At 50.2% G+C, this 18,776-nt stretch overlaps 1 protein-coding gene across 2 annotated transcripts in view; it reads right to left on the minus strand.

The window, feature by feature from the left end:
* LMF1 (lipase maturation factor 1) overlaps window positions 1-18,776 on the minus strand; it is a 159,914-nt gene that overhangs the window by 72,309 nt on the left and 68,829 nt on the right. The window lies entirely within an intron of this gene.

The following is an 18,776-nucleotide window of genomic DNA, read 5'->3' on the forward strand; positions in this document are numbered from 1 at the left end:
CAAACCCTTGCTCAACATCCTCCAAGGAAAATCTGACGAGACAGCACTGCCACACCTCATCACCAAACACCAACACCTCTGCTGGGGACAGAACGAGCCCAAAATCACCAGCAGCACCTCCAGACACCAAACTTCCCATTGCAGAAGGAGAAAAATATAAAGGCAACCAGGCAGGAGTCAAGAAGCTTTTCAGGCCGTTTTGTAGCCCCAGATCTTTCCCTGAGAGCTCTGACTCCTGTTTGCTTTTGGGAAGGGGTCGTGCCACGCCGGAGGAACCGTCACCGTGGGCTGCTCTGACCTCACAAAGCTTTCATTTGAGGCCTGGCTTTTATTTAAACTGCAAAGCTCAGGGGATTCTCCAGCACCACAGAAAATTATTTTGAGAAAGCCCATTGAAGTCACGCTGCTGGAAAAGCAGGGAAGCAGAGCCCAGAGCTTCCAGCAGCGAGCGGACAAGGGCTGACTGTGGTCCAGCAGCGCTGGCCAGAGACTTCACCTGGGCTCCCAAGGTGTTTGCTCCAGTTTAATGGGAACTTCATGGCACTGGCACCGTTTAACAGGGCCCTTTCCAAAGCAATTAATCCTTTAAAAGGCCTGTAACATTTTATTCCCTATGTTTTGGCGTGGGACCTCCGGCAGGAACGCTCCCAACGTGGGGGCCGAGGGGCTCCAGTGAGGGTCTGCTGACATCCCCATGGATCTTCTCCCTGTGGAGCTCCAGGGTAACTCCATCACCACCTACATTTTAGTTCTCCCGTTCTATGATTTCAAAATGGGGTAAGACTGGAATTTTTCCACCGTGGGTTATTGTGTGCAATTAAACCCTTAATGAATTATTTCAGGTCAGGGACATGAGTCTGCACCACTCCCCAGGAGGCTGTGCTGGAACCCACAGAGGGAAAAAGGTAAATGTGGCAAAACTCCCAAGTACAAAGCAGTGATGGGACAAGGGGGAATGCTGGAAGAGGGGAGATGTACATGGGATATTGGGAGGAAATTCCACCCTGGGAGTGGTGAGGCCCTGGCACAGGTTGCCCAGAGAAGCTGTGGCTGCCCCTGGAAGTGTCCAAGGCCAGGTTGGACAGGGCTTAGAGCAACCTGGGCTAGTGGAAGGTGTCCCTGCCCATGGCAGGGGGTGGGACTGGATGGGCTTTAAGGTCCCTTCCAACCCAAACCATTCCAGGATTCCATGATTTGACCTGAAATGAGAGTATAAATGGAAGCAATCAATACCCAGTGACCCTGGGATTCAGCCATACCTGTTAATACCAACAGAGACTGCACACTGTGATATTTTTAGGGATTTTAGATTAAGGGAAGAGTCACAAAAATCATCTCCTGAGGTGGGTTTGATGAAGTTCTAAACCAACTGACTGCCCTGCAGAGATCCCAAAACATGTGCATTCCCACTCCATGAGCCCTGTCCCACCAAGGCTGGACTTGATGATTTCAGAGATCTTTTCCAACCTAAGTGATCCTGTAATTCTGGCCCTGCCTCTGTCACTTAGGACAGTGCTTTGGAAGGGTTCATCCACACAAAGCAACAGACATACAGAAACCCACTTATTTAACACCCTCTGGATGAGCTTTGCTCCTTGTTAGCAATCAAAGGAAAGAATATAACAGTACAAATACATGAATTACCCTGCAACTTCACTCTGGTGGTGACCAGGGCAGTTCCTGTCACTTTATGAATTCCTCCTCCTGCGGTTGATCCATCTGCACACGCTGCTAATCAGGTCAGCCCTCCCTCCTCCCTCTGCCCCAAACTGCATTTAAAACACAAATAATAACAATAAAACATAATAAAAACGTCACCAGACAAAGCAAACAAACCATAACTACAGCCCCGCTCGCCCGATATTTTGTACCAGCTCCTATAAAATTAACTTTTACAACTTTTACTGGCAACTTCAACCCGGGTTGAAATTATTCTCTGATTACTGTGCCCATATATCTCAGGGCAGCCAGTGACCCTCAGCCAATTACGTTGGGAAACAGTTTGCACACATCCAGGCTCCACAATTAAACCTGGGATTAAGTGTAGACCCAGCTCCCGGGGCGGAAACGTCTCCCCTCTGATTTCTCCTGTATGATTTGGAATGTGGTAAAAAAAAGAGAAAAAAAAAAAAAGAAAAGAAAAGATTTGCTCTTTTAATCCACCCACTAAAAATCAATCATGCACAAACTTTAACAGCCAGGGGAGGGAGGGAGGGCGTCGGGAGGGGGGGTAATGTTTGTTTTCCGAACGCAAAAAAACAAACAAGAAAACCTCGGCGTGCACGTTGCTGGCTTTAATTTCCTTGAGTAAACAGGGTGTTGTTGAGGGAAGAGGACGCAGGGCTGGAATTTGGGCTCGTTACTGCTCTATGAAATATGTCTCCAATGTCAGGCCTGGCTGGGGGGTTTAAACCTGACTTACTCCAGTTGCTCTACCCAGTGGCAGAGGGGAGTTTAATTAGCCTGCCCTGCTGGCAGCAGCCTTGCCTAGAACAGTAAAATAAGATTATGCTCACGCTGAGCAGATTGAGCTCAAACAGCCCCAAAAGGATTAAAAGGGACAGAGGGCCAGGACTGGTTGTAAGTTTACAACTGGAACAGATTCCAGGCAGGCTCCCAGGCTGCACTGGGAGGGTGGCTCTGGGGGAATGGGGTTTCCCTGGATTTATCCCTCTTTAAGGTTATCTATGGGGGAATGGCTTTTCCCTGGATTTATCCCACTTTAAGGTTATCCACCAACACAGCGGCAGCTGGAGGAGCTCCAGAGGACGGGTCTGACAGCACAGATCCATTGGAAAGAGGGCTCTGCTCCTGGAGGATGCTCAGCCATAGGGAATGCTCCACAAGAACCTGGCTCAACACCTCCTCTTCCAGGGAACGGGCACAACCTGGGCTGTGCCTGTGGAACAACATCCCGGGTTTATTCCACCGGGTTAATTCCTGAGCCATCGGTGGCAGCCTGGGGGAACAGCTGCTGGATTAGTGCCCCCGACACACTTCCCATCCTGATTTATTTCAGGGCTGATGGACACATTCCTGATCCAGCAGCAGCTCAGCTCCTCAGCTGTGGATCCCCATGGAAAAGGGGGTGCTGGAAGGGAAAAGCTCATGGACACACTGGGAGGGCAGAGCTCAGTCCTGCACCTTAAATGTGAAATATAAAAAAAAGCCTTGAATCTGCTGCTGATTATTTATTTTAAATTGCAGTTTTAAACTGCAAATTGTAAAATAAATGATATAAAATATAATTATATGCAATACAACTGTGTTTTCTAAGAGCCATTGCCTAGAAGCTTGAATTTGCTGTGCAGGGCTCACTGGAAAAAAACTGAAGAGGCTGAATAATAAAAAGGCAGAAAATCTCAACACTACACTCTCATAAGTAAACAGATGAAGAGCAAACCAGTGCTAATTATCCCAAATTAATTATCCCAAGACCAGGATGGAACTGACTACAAAAAGCAAACCTAAAGAGAAACCAGTAAGTCCCAAATTAAGATGCACAGCAGAGGAGCACAAACAGCATCAGGAAGGATCACAGAATCCCCTGAGCTGGAAGGGACCCACGAGGATCATCGAGTCCAACTCCTGGCCCTGCCCAGGACAATGCCAAGAATCCCATTGTGTCCCTGAGAGCAACCAGCCCATGGAGGTCTGGACATCCATGGTGTTAAAAATCAAACAAGGGGATGTCAGAGGCACTCGTGAGGGAGCCAAAGGGGAAGCAACGCTGAAAAGAGATGTCAGGAAATCCTCCCATCCAAAGAATTTGAAAGGACAGGCAGGGAATGGGGAAGAGAAGTGTGAAAACAGGAGAGGGAGGAGAAGGCCCCGTGATGCCCTCAGGTATTCCATGTGCTGGGATGCACAAAGGGGTCCTTCTTCAGAGCAGAGGGAAAGCCATGCAGAACATTCACCATGGCTAATTAATTTCGGCCCCTCAATTACAAGAGGGGTCCTGTGACACTGCTTGATTTGTAGCCTCTTTTCTTTTTTTGTTTCTAATAAACTAGAAGCAGATAAGAAGCATGACACCTTTAATGGCTTTACAATGACTTCACAATGGCTTTACAATGGCTTTCCTGCCAGAGAGCATCCCATGTGTAAACCCTTGTCCTGCCTTTGAGGGTCCCTGTGTCCACCACTCGCCCCTGACTGGATCAACACCGTACAGCTACCCAAGAACATCATGGAATCATGGAATGATTTGGGTTGGAAGGGACCTTAAAGATCATCTCATTCCAACCCCCTGCTGTGGGCAGTGACACCTTCCACTAGAAGATCCATCCAAACCCTCCAGACAAGCACTAGAAATGGAATTACTTGAAACATCAAAGCAGACAAACTCCTGTTTCATTTTCCAATGGATTTGCTTTCTGGAGCAGGAGGTGCCCAGCGCTCCTGGACAAAAACCAGAGGGGTAAACAATGCTGAGGGGGGTTTTTGAATTGCAGAGGGGAAAGGCTGTTGTTTATCCACCACGACACGGGCAGATTTACACACTCACAGCCACAGTAAAACAACACAGCCCTGGCCCAGCTCCCAGAGCACGACACGAGTCGGAGCTGCCGCGAACGCGCCGATGGGGAGTTGGGGACCTTCACTCCAGAGCCAAACCCACCCAAGGCAAACACGACAACATCTTGATAACCTTTGGGGTGAAGCCCTTTGGGGCAAACCCAACCTGCTGCCCCCTCCTCCCCCTGCCAAGGGGACCAGCCCGCAGCCCCCGCAGCGACCACGTGTGCGCGGGGAATAATGGGAACATTCTTCCACCCACCTCGGCCCTCCCACAAGAGGGCCCAGGGCACCAAGCCTTCCACAGAAACTGCCCAATTTTCAAGGAACAAAGGCCATTCTCTGAGTGCAGGGACTGGAAATGAGCCTTAAAGCCAAGAGTTTCACCCCACGGCATTAATAGCAAGGGGAGAATTCCACCATAAAGATCAGGATGAACCACGTGGGCTAACACAGAGTATGTCCGTGGTTTGACAGTCATCAGACCAGGGTCTGCCTCCAACAAATTCATCTCTGCAATCCAGAAATCCATGCCAAGGAGAAGACAAACTTGAAGCCCCCAAAGAAACTTAGAACAGAAGGACCTAGTTTTCCACAACAAAACAAGCCAAAAGAGGCCTTACCTTCTCCAAAAGGGTTTGGGATGCTCCAGTACTGGGGGGAGGCACTAGATGGCACTCCTAGAGACAGCCTAAGCCAGCAGCTCCAAGGTAGGCAGCAGCTCCACCTCTGGATCTGGGCCATGGTCCCACCAGGAGGGAGCTCCTGGGTGCACCTGCTGAAGGCTCCAACAGTTTTCACCTTCTTCCCACTTCCCTCTCCTGCACACGCTGCCAAAAGCCAGGAGAGCTGTGCCACCAGCAGCTGAAGCTCCTGGATCTCTCCAGCTCTGCTGCTCCTCTTCCACCACATCCCACGGCAACATCCCTGACCCATCCATGGCGTGGGACCTCAGCCTTCCCCAGGCTTCAGCCGTGCCCACAACACCCTCTAAACTCTCTTCCCCTTCCACTTGTGTGCCAGGTTTTCCTTCTCCAGCAACACTGCTCACACCCTGTTCCAACCCCACACTAAACAGCTGGTGGATGCCTTTAAAATTCCTGCAGGAGAGGTCAGGGATTGCTCACTGTGCCAAGGCTTGCAGGCTTCAGAGCCCTGGGAACACCAGGTCACAGAGAGCAACTCCAGCAGGCTCTAATAAAAAGGAGCTGGACTAAAACTCTCCAGGGAATACATGAGTGTCATGGATATACAGTGGTTTTATGTCACGTGCTCTGGGAATGTCCAAGCACACCCTACCCAGGGCTCCTCTGTCACCAGGATGAGAGGATGAGCTCCATGTGCTGCAGCCACTGGAGGGGATGGGACCAAAAAAAGCAGGAAAAGGTTCTGTACATGCCAAGGAGCACCTAGGACAACTCAGGGGAAGGCAAAACCTAACGTTCTCCATGAAGATCTCATTAAATGACTGATGTTAATTACACAAGAAAGCAATTTCACCCCATTTTGCCCATCACCTTCAACCACAGCACCAGGGTAGCACCTCAGCAGCACTACAAAAAGCCCAAATCTGGCACAAAGATGCAAATTAAGATCAGCATCGAGAGATTCCGTGGAGAAATCCATGCAGCCTCTGGAGGAGGGCAGAGCTTTTTCACAGGCCCCGAGACAGCCCAAGGGCAGCAGTGACCCCCCTGACCCTGCTGCCCCCTCAGCTGGCAGGATCCAGCCTTCCCAAACCCCAGCAGCCTTCCACAGCATCCCTGCAGACAGCAGCAGTGCAGACAGCTCCCTAGGCTTTAATCATCCCACTTATTTCCGTATTTCCAGTATTTTAGGGGTTGTTTGTGTCTCGTTTTATTGCTTAAATGTGAAATACATCCCCCAAATCTCATCTGCAGCATCACCTCCCAACGTATTCCCGTGCTGGCCGGAACAGACAGCCCTTTGTTCTTCCAGGGAGGAGAGTCTGTAACCTACTCCAACCTAAAGGGAACTATTCCTTCAGTGTACAGTGTAAATTGAACTGAAGTGTCAGAGAAACAGTCAGAAATTCCAGAGTGCCCTCCCAGAAACCCCCCCCCAAAACGGCTCCTGGATAGGTGACATATAAGATTTCGGAGGAGAGGAAACATTAGACAGCCAGGAGAAGTCAGGAACATCTTAACCAGCAAATTAAACCCATACATACCACGTCTGATGTTGAGGCAGCCCTGTTAAAAGCCTGGATTATTGCCCAAAAAAGTGCTCTCAGAGGGGACACGCTGCAGCCTGGCACGAGCTCCGCTCAGATTTGCCAGAGGCAAATCCCATCAAATGAAACCTGGACTCACCCTTGTCACATAAAATGGGAGATGGTGTTGAGCAAGGAGAGAAGTAAATACCTGCTCCTGGGCTTCAGCTTCTCCCCTGTGTCCCTGAAGCCCCGTGGGGGTCCCACTCCTGCCTCTGGACCCTCCGTGCTGGATCCCTCTGCAGTTGTTCCAGGAAGGAGAGTGAGTCCTAATAATTCCTACAGGCTGCAGGTAAAAAGACACTACACAGGGCAAAGCCATGTACAAATGACTTTAAAGTGACAGAGGGCAGGGTTAGATGGGATATTGGGAAGGAATCCTTCCCTATGAGGGTGGGGAGGCCCTGGCACAGGTTGCCCAGAAAAGCTGTGGTTGCCCCTGGATCCCTGGAAGTGTCCAAGGCCAGGTTGGACGGGGCTTGGAGCAACCTGGGCTAGTGGAAGGTGTCCCTGCTCATGGCAGGGGGTGGAATGTGATGATCCTTAAGATCCCTTCCCACCCAAACCATTCCAGGACTCTAGGAAATCCTCAGAAGACCCAAGCTGCTGAACTGCCACCTTTGGAGAATCTTTCAGAAATATTAAAAAAATCAACAGCCCCTCTCCCCACAATGATCTCTTACAGCAGCTCTGACAGCACCTTTTCCTGATCCCTCCAACCACCAAATCACACCAATTCCCAAACTCACAAGTACTCTGTAGCTGAGGAAGTTTTCCCTTTAGTTACCTAACACGAGACGTGGGGCTTTCACATCTGGGCATTATCCTGCTCCTTCATCCCTGGAATTCCCCTCCCACCCTCACCCACCAGCTTAATAAACTCATTACAGGAACGAGGAGAGTGATGGGCTTGATGTTAACGAACCCTGTGAGACTCAGAGGAGCAATAAAACAATAGAAAGCAAATCTCCGTTAACTCCCTTCCGTCCCCGCAAGGTAATCAGCTCTGCCCGTAGCACGGGGGGGGTCACGTGTGTTGCTGCTGCATATTTGGCACAGAAAACTGCAAAAGGGAATTATAAAAAGCTCTCTTAGATCCCGATCAGGGTTAGGAAAATGTCCAGCAGGAGCAACTTGATGAGAATTGCACCCAAACATCCACAGAGGGATAACTGATGCAACGTCCTGCCGAGGGAAATGTGTCGACGGGGAAAAAGGGATTTTCAAAGCTGTATTTCTGGTTGTGTTTCTCATAAACCTTCCAAAGGAAATTCTTAACGACAACAAATTCATGGAACGTGGTGAAATTCAGACTAGAAGCTTAAAGAATTAAAGGATTGGCCTTCTAGAAGTTTGTGTGCGCAGGTTTCTGGGAAACGAAGGGATCAACCTGCTGGAAACGCTCAGCGCCTCTCCCAAGAGGGATCCCAGCAGGATTTGGGCTAGAAATGGAGCTCCCCAGCCCCTCACAAATGCCCTGCATGGCCACCACATGAGGACCATAGGAGAAAAATGTTTAGCAGGAAAACATTCCTTGAGGACCCCAGGGAGGAAATGGGGCACCCCTGGCATGGAGAGGGGGCAGTTGCCTCCCCTTGGAGGTTTTCCAGGTGTTGCTCCTCCCCTGGCACCCTCAGGCTCTCTGACAATCTCTGCAGGGCAGGTTACCCAGAGAAGCTGTGGCTGCCCCATCCCTGGAAGTGTCCCAGGCCAGGTTGGACAGGGCTTGGAGCAACCTGGGCTAGTGGAGGGTGTCCCTGCCCACGGCAGGGGATGGGACAGGTCCCTTCCAACTCAAACCATTCCAGGATTCTAAGATTGCTGAGCTGCCAACAAACCCACACATTCTCTGTGCCCAGTGACACAGTGGGACAATGAGAAGTAAGAGAAAATTGGGGTGAAAAGGGACGTTGGTCACAACTTACCAGCACCATGGAAGGGGGAGCCCGGGGAAGGGTGGGAGCAGCAGCAGGACTCCAGGTGCTGGCAGGTTCCTCGAGGAAGAGGAAAAACCTTCTGCCTGCTTGTCCCACCAAACTTTTGTTGGGAGCCTTCAGCAGCTGAAGGGAAAGCCCAGCCCTGGCTGACCCCAGTGAGGAGGAAGGTGGGCACTCCTTCACCTCGTCCCAGGATTGTTAAATCCGTGGATGGGTTGCAGAGACTGACCAGCTTGTGTTCCACTCAAATGGATCCAACGTGACAGTTCGAAACTCAATCCTGTCCCAGGCTCACTGGACGGGATCCAGCTCCATCCTGTCAAATGTCTTGATTAATGTTAAAGCAATAAAACCCCTTTCAGGCACCGAGGCTGAAAGGGAAGAGGAAGAATATGATCCCTGGAAAATACAGATAAGTGAAGTCATGGGTATGTGTAAGATAAATGCCATTCTTAATACAGACGTTTCCATAATGTTGGCAAGGGCAGCAAGTCCCAATCCCACTTTTCCATGTAAAGTGGTCAAGGAAAAAGCCTCCAGAGAGCTCCTGGAGGAGTCAAAGCTCTTACCCTGGAATGGGGGATGACAGCATGGGTAGGAAAAAGTTGAATTTCTTTGTCTTGAGTTACTTTGAGACAGACTAGAAAACTTGGTTACAAAATTCCATGAGGAGAAATCCCAAGAAGTGGGAAAAAACAGGTCTGAACTGCAGGTGGGAAGAGAAGCCAATACCTTCCTAACCCTGGGAAGAGAAGCTGGTGTCCCACATCTGACTCCACAAGGGAATTTCATAGCTTAAATTTAATGAAAAAAAAAAAAATAGGAATGGGTGTCTTGTTTTAAGCTGGTGGGAGAAAGCTCTGCTTTTATCCAAATTTCCCCCCAGAAGGGGCTGTTTTTAACTTGCAGCACAAATGACGTCGCACCAGGGATGGTGAGAGTTCCATCCGTGATTCTCCCGATCCGGTGAGTTTTTAGGGTTGAAAGAGCTAATCCACGCCGAGTCCCCCTCCCAGCTTTCGTGCAGAACGCATTCCAAAAACGATAAGCAAATTATCTTACATTATCTCTAATTACAGAAGCTCCTAATTACACCCCACCATCTCTGGGCGGCCCGGCGAGCGCCGCGCTTCCCAGAGCGGCGATTCCTGAAGGGAACAGTAAATCAGCCTGTGCTTGCCACTGATTTGAAACTTTAACCTATAAATTAAATTAATAAGAGACAAAGGCTTCTTTTGTGCGTTCGCAAGCCTGTAGGATTTTAGAAATAATAGGACTGGAAAGTGATTTATATTCCAAGATTAAAGGTCAGTTTGGCGCACACGACTTTGGAGCAAAACACCACGGCACAGACTTGATGTTAACTCGTTCATGCCCCACCCCAACTCTGTATTCTCTTTTTTTACAGTTACAGGATTGCTGTGAGCAATACAGTTGTGAGAAAAATCCACATTGGAGAAATACATGGAATTCTTCCTGCTCTCTGGTACAGAGGGAAATGTCTGTGGGAATTGTCTCAGGCCATCAGCCCCTGATCCCTGAAGTGACACAACCTGTGTGCTGCAATTCAAATCAACTGTATGTTCAACATAGAAAGTGTAAAACCACAGAGAATTGTATGGAAAGGGCACAGATTCAATGTAAATTTGAGATATGCAAATAATTCAAACTTTCAGTGCCAAAGGGAAGAGCTCGAGTGTTTCTGCCAATGGTGGACAGACCAACGTTCCATGAAAATAAAGCTTAAAGCTGAACTTAAAACCTTTGGTGTGTGTAATAATTATTATCACAGAATCCTGGAATGGTTTGGGTGGGAAGGGACCTAAAGCCCATCCAGTCCCACCCCCTGCCACGGGCAGGGACACCTTCCACTAGCCCAGGTTGCTCCAAGCCCCGTCCAACCTGGCCTGGGACACTTCCAGGGATGGGGCAGCCACAGCTTCTCTGGGCAACCTGTGCCAGTAGCGTTAAGCTGAGCCCTGGAATTGGTTATTATGTTTATTCCTGTAAGAAAATCCCAGTAAGAGACCAGAGGAGGAGCAGAGATGCACAAACACACACACCCCCCCCACTGGTAATGCAGCTTCTTCAGCAGAACTTTCTGGTGTGTCTGCTGTTCTGCAGGCAACAAATTCAATAAGTTACATGTTAAATGAAGACAGACATCTCCATTGTGTGAAAATTCATTAAACAATTTAACACATTGAATAGTCAAAAGAAGAGATGAAACTGTAACACGTCTCATAATCTGACAAAAATGTCAGCACCAGCAACTCCATGTGCAATTAAAAACATGTTGTTAGTTTGGTCCCTTCCAACCCAAACCATTCCAGGATTTTATGAAGAGAATATTCTCTAGAGAGCAAGCACTGTGGAAAAAGAAGAGCACTACATTTCAGCAGATGCCAAATGTTTGCATCATCCCAACCTGGGCTAGTGGAAGGTGTCCCTGCCCATGGCAGGGGGTGAGACTGGATGAGCTTTAGGTTCCCTTCCAACCCAAACCATTCTCTGTTACTCTGAAAGACTAGAAAGCTCTTCAATTTTCTTCTCATTTCATTCTCCCAGAAAGCACCAAAATTTGTCATCTTTCTCTTTGCACATTTCTTAAAAACACACCATTAACCAGCTCATAAATCCCCAATTTAAATAATTATCAGAGCATTGCCTCTGTTCTCTTCCACCTGACAAACCTCCTGGGCCCTGCACGTTTCAGGAGCAGCAGATTATTCCCCACAGCCCCTGGTAGGCAGAGGGATGTGATGGGATCCAACATTCCTGCCCACTGGAGAAGCTGGCCAGCAGGGTAAGAGCCATGGCCAGGGGCAGGGCATGGAGAGCTGATTAAGTGGCTGCAAAGTGGGTTGTAAAAATTAATCTGATTAGGATTGAAAAAGACCAAAAAGGGTGGAGGGGGGAGGAAAAGGGAACATTTAAAGCAAGTGCTGAGGGTCCTGGGTGGTCTGTAAAGGAGTTTGAAACGGTGGGAGAGTGTAACAAAGAGATGAAATCCAATAGGTGTACAGGAAGCTTTCACCAGGCTTAAAACAAATCCTCAAGAAAAACAGAAAAGAATCCAGGAAGAGGAATTGTGTTACTGCTGCAAACGGTATTGGCACATTCCCAATGCATTTCCAGCACGTGAGTGACAGCTCCGGGCTGATCCCGGTGCTGGGGAGGGATCAGGGCTTCCCACACTTCAAAACCCTCACCAGGCTCCCAACAGAAACCTCCCTGGGGGCATTTCCACTGCACTTCAGCTGGATTAGCCCACTTTGGTTGGATGTTCCTCAAAGCAGAGGGTGATCAAGCGGCAGGTGCCCCCCACCCGCTGATCCCAAAGGGAGAATCCCAGGGGTTGCTCACTGCATTTCTGATGGTGTGAAGGCAGGTACTGTTGGGGAAGGAACACAGAGAGAAAAGCAGATTTAAACTGAAGCAAAGAGAGAAGGAAAATCCTGCAGCAAAGCCGGTGCTCCAGCCCTGTGGGAGCCAGTGTCCAGGAGGGAGCATGGACTGGGGGCTTATCCCATCCTCCCAGTTCAGAGAATCCTGGAATGGTTTGGATTGGAAGGGAACCTAAAGCTCATCCAGTCCCACCCCCTGCCATGGGCAGGGACACCTTCCACTAGCCCAGGTTGCTCCAAGCCCTGTCCAACCTGGCCTTGGACACTTCCAGGGATCCAGGGGCAGCCACAGCTTCTCTGGGCAACCTGTGCCAGGGCCTCCCCGCTCTCACAGGGAAGGATTCCTTCCCAATATCCCATCTAACCCTGCCCTCTGGCAGTGGGAAGCCATTCCCCCTGTGCTGTCACTCCATACCCTTGTAAAAAGTTCCTACACGATTTTCCTTTCGGAGCTATTCCAAAGTTTCTCTCTCAGCACCTGCTGAGTAAAGTCCAATTTACTCCAATAGTGTGAGGTTTCCTGAGCGTGGGCCAAAGATGCTGGGACTGCTTCATGATGCTGATTTGCTTTTATTTTGACAGTTCTCTGAGCAGACACTCCTTCCCCTTCTCCTAAATTCCCTGCCAGGATCCTGGTGCCAGTGAACTGCTCTGACACTCACACTGGGGTGGTTGGGAATCCACCTCCCCTTTGTCTGCTGTGCTGGTTGCTCAGGGAACACATTTCCCACTCCTGCTCCAACACTGACTGACAGCAAACCTACACTCTCCTGAGTGCCTGACTCTGGGAAGCTGCTTCCCTGCCTGCTCTGCTTGGAATAAAATATCACCCACCACGTCCCTGCATTAATCTGCTTTTGTGCTGCTCAGGGTCCAACGTTATTAATCCCCCTCATTCTTCCCGAGCATCCCCTGACTGCCCAAGCCCTGCATTCCTGTTCACTTTTTAAAACCAGCATCACTGGACACAAATGTCAACATTGATGCCCTTTCTCCTGAAACTGCAGCTCCACAAGGACAGTTCCACTGCTGGGAATTCCCTGCTGAGAGCTCAGCCCTCACCTTCCAAAGCACTGATCACCTGCAGCAGGACTTCCAAACTCTGGAAAACCAGGACTCCTCCTGAGCAGTGCTCAGCTGGAAGTCATAGCCCTGAATCCCTGCTTGTGCTTCTGCCAGCAAACCCAACCTGTGCAAGCCCAGCAACTCTGATCCTCCCAAGCCAAGCCCGAATCCCACCTTTCCAGCATTTGCTCCCACTTTTTTGAAGCCAGGAGCACACTGAGAACAGCAGAGCCCAGCCCAAACTTGGGAATAACAAACTCCTCTAGCAAACTGCATTCAAAGATCCCTTGCATCCGACACAGAGACCTGGGATTCATCTGAAAACCTGTCTCAGATCAAGCCCTTCTTTGCAGCAGCCTGATACAAACTCCAGATCCAGCACAATAAGCTTTTGATGTCCTGCTGACAATTTATCTGCCAATATTATTGCTCCAAGCACTTGCCTTATGATGGATCTTGTTACCTAACTGATCACAGGCAAGGTCAGGCCTTGGCCCTTCCTCCACTGACATCATGCAGCTCCCCAAAAAAACCCAGCAGAGAGCCCCTAATCCTCAGCTTCAAATCCCCCCTAAGCAGCCCTTCGAGACGTGTCAATGAGGACAAGTGGTTTTGCAATCATGCCCCTGGAAAAGGTCATTTCTCAAACCCTATGACCAAATGGAAAGGACAAAAACAGCAGCTGAACACAAGCGTGTTCTTCCCTGTGGTATCAGTCACCTCGACTCAAAGAACAGTTTGGTTTTGCACTGGGAGATGAAAATAAAGCACATTTTTATTGCCTTCAATAATTCACGATTGTGACCATCAGCCCTGCCAGGATTCACCTTTAATGTCTTCAGACTGGAGGAAATTCCATAAAGGGCCAAGGATTGTACACTTAGGATGCTCCATTAATATTTTATAATGTTATTATTAATGTTATTAACAAGAAGATCCCCAAAATGCTCTGCATGGCTGCTTCTTTTAATTATTCCTGTTTTCTGTGTAATTCAGCACCACTTCCCTCGTACTCATCTGTAACTTTAAAATTTTCAGCACAAAATCCGAGCACCTGCTTCCCTGTTAGGAACACTTTTTCCTTCCAGCAATGCAAACTCTTGGAATGAAGCCCATCCTGAGCCTCAGGGCTCATGAAAGCAGCTCATTTTCTGATTTATTGAAACGAATTGCTGGATATTATTTACTTTTTGTGTCATAATGGGTTGGGAAAAGCTGGATGAAAAGTCTAATGAGGTCTAAACAGGGGGAGAGAATGGGGAAAAAAGAACTGAAGAGGCAGTTAAGGAGCAGTTTGAGCTCCCTCCTCCTCCTTATCAGCACAGTTATCAGTCAGCAAGCCCATAATTAGGCACAAAAGATATTGTGCTCTGGAGAGCTCCTCCAGGAAGAGGGGATCTGCTCCAGGAGCTGGAGCACTAACTGACAGCCCCTCCCTGGGAAGAACAGTCACACAATAATTAGTGACAATTTGTCCAAGTCAGGAGTGACCTCTGTGGCTGTGCAGAGCCTTAGGACAGAGCAAAGCTTTTCTCAGCAGCACCGACACATCTGGGGCCAAAATGGGGCTCAGATTAAGCAGAAATTGGTTCAGCAAAGTCCTTCAAACTTTCCTGCTTCCATCCTGAGCACCTGCAGATGACTCCAGAGCTGGGAAGCAAATCCTGGGTCTTACTTCCAACACTGACAAAGGTTTTGTCGCCTCAGGAGCAGGATTTGGTTTTCCTTTCCCTTTATCCCTTTTCCTCACAGAATCATTAAGGTTGGAAAATCCCTCTAAGATCATCAAATCCAATCATCACCACGTTCACCACTAACCAGTGTCCCCAAGTGCCACATCCACACACCCTTTGAACACTTCCAGGGATGGGGACTCCACCACTGCCCTGGGCAGCTGTGCCAGGGCTGGACAACCCCTTCCATAAATAAATTGTTCCCAATATCCAACCTGAACCTTCCCTGGCACAACTTGAGGCCGTTCCCTCTCCTCCTGTCCCTTGTTCCCTGGGAGCAGAGCCTGACCCCCCCCCGGCTCCCCCCTCCTGTCAGGGAGTTGCAGAGCCAGAAGGTCCCCCCTGAGCCTCCTTTTCTCCAGGCTGAGCCCTCCCAGCTCCCTCAGCTGCTCCAGCCCCTTCCCCAGCTCCCTTCCCTTCCCTGGACACGCTCCAGCCCCCCAACGTCTGTCCTGAATTGAGGGGCCTGGAACTGGACTTGAGGTGTCCCTAACTAGCACCCAGGACATTCCACCAGGCTCCAGCCCCTCCACATCTTTCCTCTCCTCAGAGGACAGGCCGTGGATGTCCCTCAGGAGGGACCCCTGGATGTGTCCAGCAGCCCTGGCATGGTTTTGGGGCAGAGCTGGCAGAGCAGTCCCTGCCCAGCGGGGCTCCTGCCCCAGCAGCTGCTCCTGCAGCTGTCCTGACCAGTTGGTGGCTGAGTTTTACAAGATATCTGCCTGTAATTAAAAAGCAACAGCGCTCTGGCAGCCATCAGAAAAAATGCATCCCTGGATTGCATCCCACCAGGAGCATTTCTGGGGGGGAACACGGTGGGATGGGATGGATGTGACCACGCAGGACCTTCCAAGCCGCTCTGATTATCTGCTGAACCAAAAGCACCACCAGGATCCAAGAACCCACTGGCTCCCTTTGGGATGGCTGTGGGTCCAAACTGCTCCTCTCCTCCTGCCTGTGCCACTCAAACCTGCCCCGTGCCAGGACATCTGGTCTCAAGGTGCTCCAAAGGGTCTGGGATCCACAGGGCTGGGGAGGGGGGGTTAAAACACAAGAGGATTTTCTCCATTTGGACCACGTTAAGACACTGTGCCTGTGCCAGCCAAGCAGCACTCCCAGAATTAGCAAAGCTGGGGCCAGACAAAGCCTGGCACAGGAGGGAGCCAGGGGGTGTTCCCTGATCCCAGACCTGGGACCTGTTCACAGGAGATGTCCTGCAAGCTGTGCAGGCTCCAGAAAGGGCCTGGAGTGGCTCAAAACCTTCCATGGCAGACTTTTCCCTGGTGCACATGGGAGCCTGGCTGTGGGACGGAGCTGATGGGCTCTGGGAATGATCCCTCTGGAGCAGGCAGGGACAGGGGACAGGCACAGCCACAGCCCCTTGCTTGCATGAGCAGGGAACCAAGGCTGCCTGCCTTCCCTGGCAGGTGGCACGTTCCAAACACTCTGGGATCCATCCCATTATGCTCCAGTGGAAGCAGAATTCCAGCTCCAGCCTGCAAACCCTGCACACAGATTTGTAAACCTGTGTGTGCACAGTGATCAAAATGCTTAATAATCCTGATGACAAACAGACCTGAAACCCAAAAGCAGCTTCCCTCTGCATCAACTGCACCGGGAACAGGTTCCACTGAGGAAAAAAACTCCCTTTTACTGGGATTTCTTGTAGGGCAAAGAGCCATCTAACCACAGCCAGCAGTGAGACGATGGCAAACACAAAGAGGGATAAATAAAACCCATGGCATGGAAACCCCCAGCATTTCACCTGCCAGGTACCACTCAGGCATGTCCACTTTGACATGTTAACATGGACACAGGGTCAGGACACCACGGGGATCAGGACCCCCAGGGTGCAAACCTACACACCCACCTTGGAGCCTCTGACCAGGTTAGCAAAGAAATCAGTGCAGGAGGAGGAGAAATTCCCTGTTTGTGGTGCCTTGCCAAGCTGGGATTACATTTTGGGACTCCTGGCACCCACAGCCATGATTAATCCAGCCAGTGTTCTCCCCCCACCCCTCATCCCAGCCTCCAGGATGTTTTCACGTGCCAAGTTGTGTCTGGTGGTGCAGCAAAGTCTTCTCCATCCCCACCAGAGTCTGTTTTTCTCTTCCACACCTACTGGAGCCCATCTAATCCTCAGGGATCAGAGGAGGCTGGTAGGAAAACACCTCTCCCGTGCAAAGCACGTGTTCTGCCATTCCCCTCTCCAGCTCACACAGTGCCAGGGGCCAGAGGACAGAGCAGCTCCCAGCCAGGCTGGGATTAAGGCCCTACACATCAGAGGGGGAAAGAGGCAGGAAAAATCCGTTCTGCCTAATCACCCAAACCAGCCCAGCACTCGACTGTTCGAGCCACCCCTCCTGACAAAGGTGGGAATGTTCTTTTCCACGAGCAGAGCTCCTGGTTCTCCAGCAAACAAACAGAGCTCCCCACGCAGGGAGGGGGCCGTGGCTTTGCATTAATGCTCTTGGCAGAGGAGCCCATGTAGGTTTTGGACTGCAGCTCAGGGCTGGAACAGCAGAGCTGGGGTGGCCAACATACATCACAGCACTCGTTTGGCCCGAGTCCACTTCGAGCTAGTCCAATACCCGGGTTTATCATCCTAATTACGAGCAGATTCCCGACTCCCTTCCTCCCTCCCAGAGGAATCTTCAGCTCTACCCTTTTCTTCCTCCCTCTGGCTGGTTGAAACCAGCAGGTGAATCGCAGCCCTTTGTTATTTTTGTTATATTATTGCTGGTAGACAAAGTTTGGCCTCTTTCATTTTCCTTTTATTGCAGCTTCTTTTGTGCGGATTAAAATAATTGATATTGATAATGTGCTCTGCCCCCTGCCCCTGTTCCCAATTATTTGCACAGGCTGGGGATCCTGCCTTATGGATAGGACAGGAATGGTCTTAATTAGCCTTCTGGGCTCCAGAACTGGTTCTGGTTTTGATTTGAGAGGTTTGGGATTGTGCAGCCTGATTGTTGTGGGTTGGGGTCAGCAGGGGCTGCTGGGGGCTGGCTTTGAGCTGCATTTTCCCAGAGTGCTGCCAGGTGCCCAGCAAAAATGGGAAATTTACTGCAGCCACCTTCGTGTCCAGGATTAAGAACTACAGCACTGAAGGGTCTTTCCATCCATAGTTTTACCGGGAATGAAGTTGGACCACTGGTGTCCTGCAAGAGCCAAGGGAGCAGCAGCCTTTGCACAAGGTCAGCCCTGCACTGAGTGGGGGAAACCCCAGGAAAGTCACTGATGGGAACAACAAAAAAAGGAGCATTAAAGCTGGAAAGGCAGATGGAGCTTTCGGGAATCTGCAGAATTCCAGACTTCATAGAATCACGGAATGGTTAAAGCTGGAAAAGCCCTCTAAGAGTCCAACCATCCACCAGCACCACGTTAATGTGGGCACAGGGTCAGGACACCACAGGGATCAGGCACCACAGTCACCACTAACCATGTCCTCCAGCGCTGCCCTGGGCAGCCCCTTCGAATGCTTGACAACCCTTTCCATGAAGAAATTTCTCTTGATATCTCATCTAAACTTCCCCTGGCACAGCTGGAGGCTGTTCCCTCTTCTCTTGTCCCTTGTTCCCTGGGAGCAGAGCCTGACCCCCCCCCGGCTCCCCCCTCCTGTCAGGGGGTTGCAGAACCAGAAGGTCCCCCCTGAGCCTCCTTTTCTCCAGGCTGAGCCCCCCCAGCTCCCTCAGCTGCTGCCAATGGGAATTATGCTCCAAAATGTCAGATGGACTTGGATTAGAGACCAGAGGTGTTACAACATCCTGGGCCACTCCCAGTGGCTGTGATGTGAAGCCAGAGAAGGGAATATTGTTTCAGGACTGTTTCCTTCACCAAACCAGGGCTCCTCACCCCTGGAGCATCACCATACACAGCATTT

This window comes from Neopelma chrysocephalum, unplaced genomic scaffold, assembly GCF_003984885.1.
Source record: "Neopelma chrysocephalum unplaced genomic scaffold, ASM398488v2 Primary Assembly neopelma1_65, whole genome shotgun sequence".
NCBI classification, from domain to species: Eukaryota; Metazoa; Chordata; class Aves; order Passeriformes; family Pipridae; genus Neopelma; species Neopelma chrysocephalum.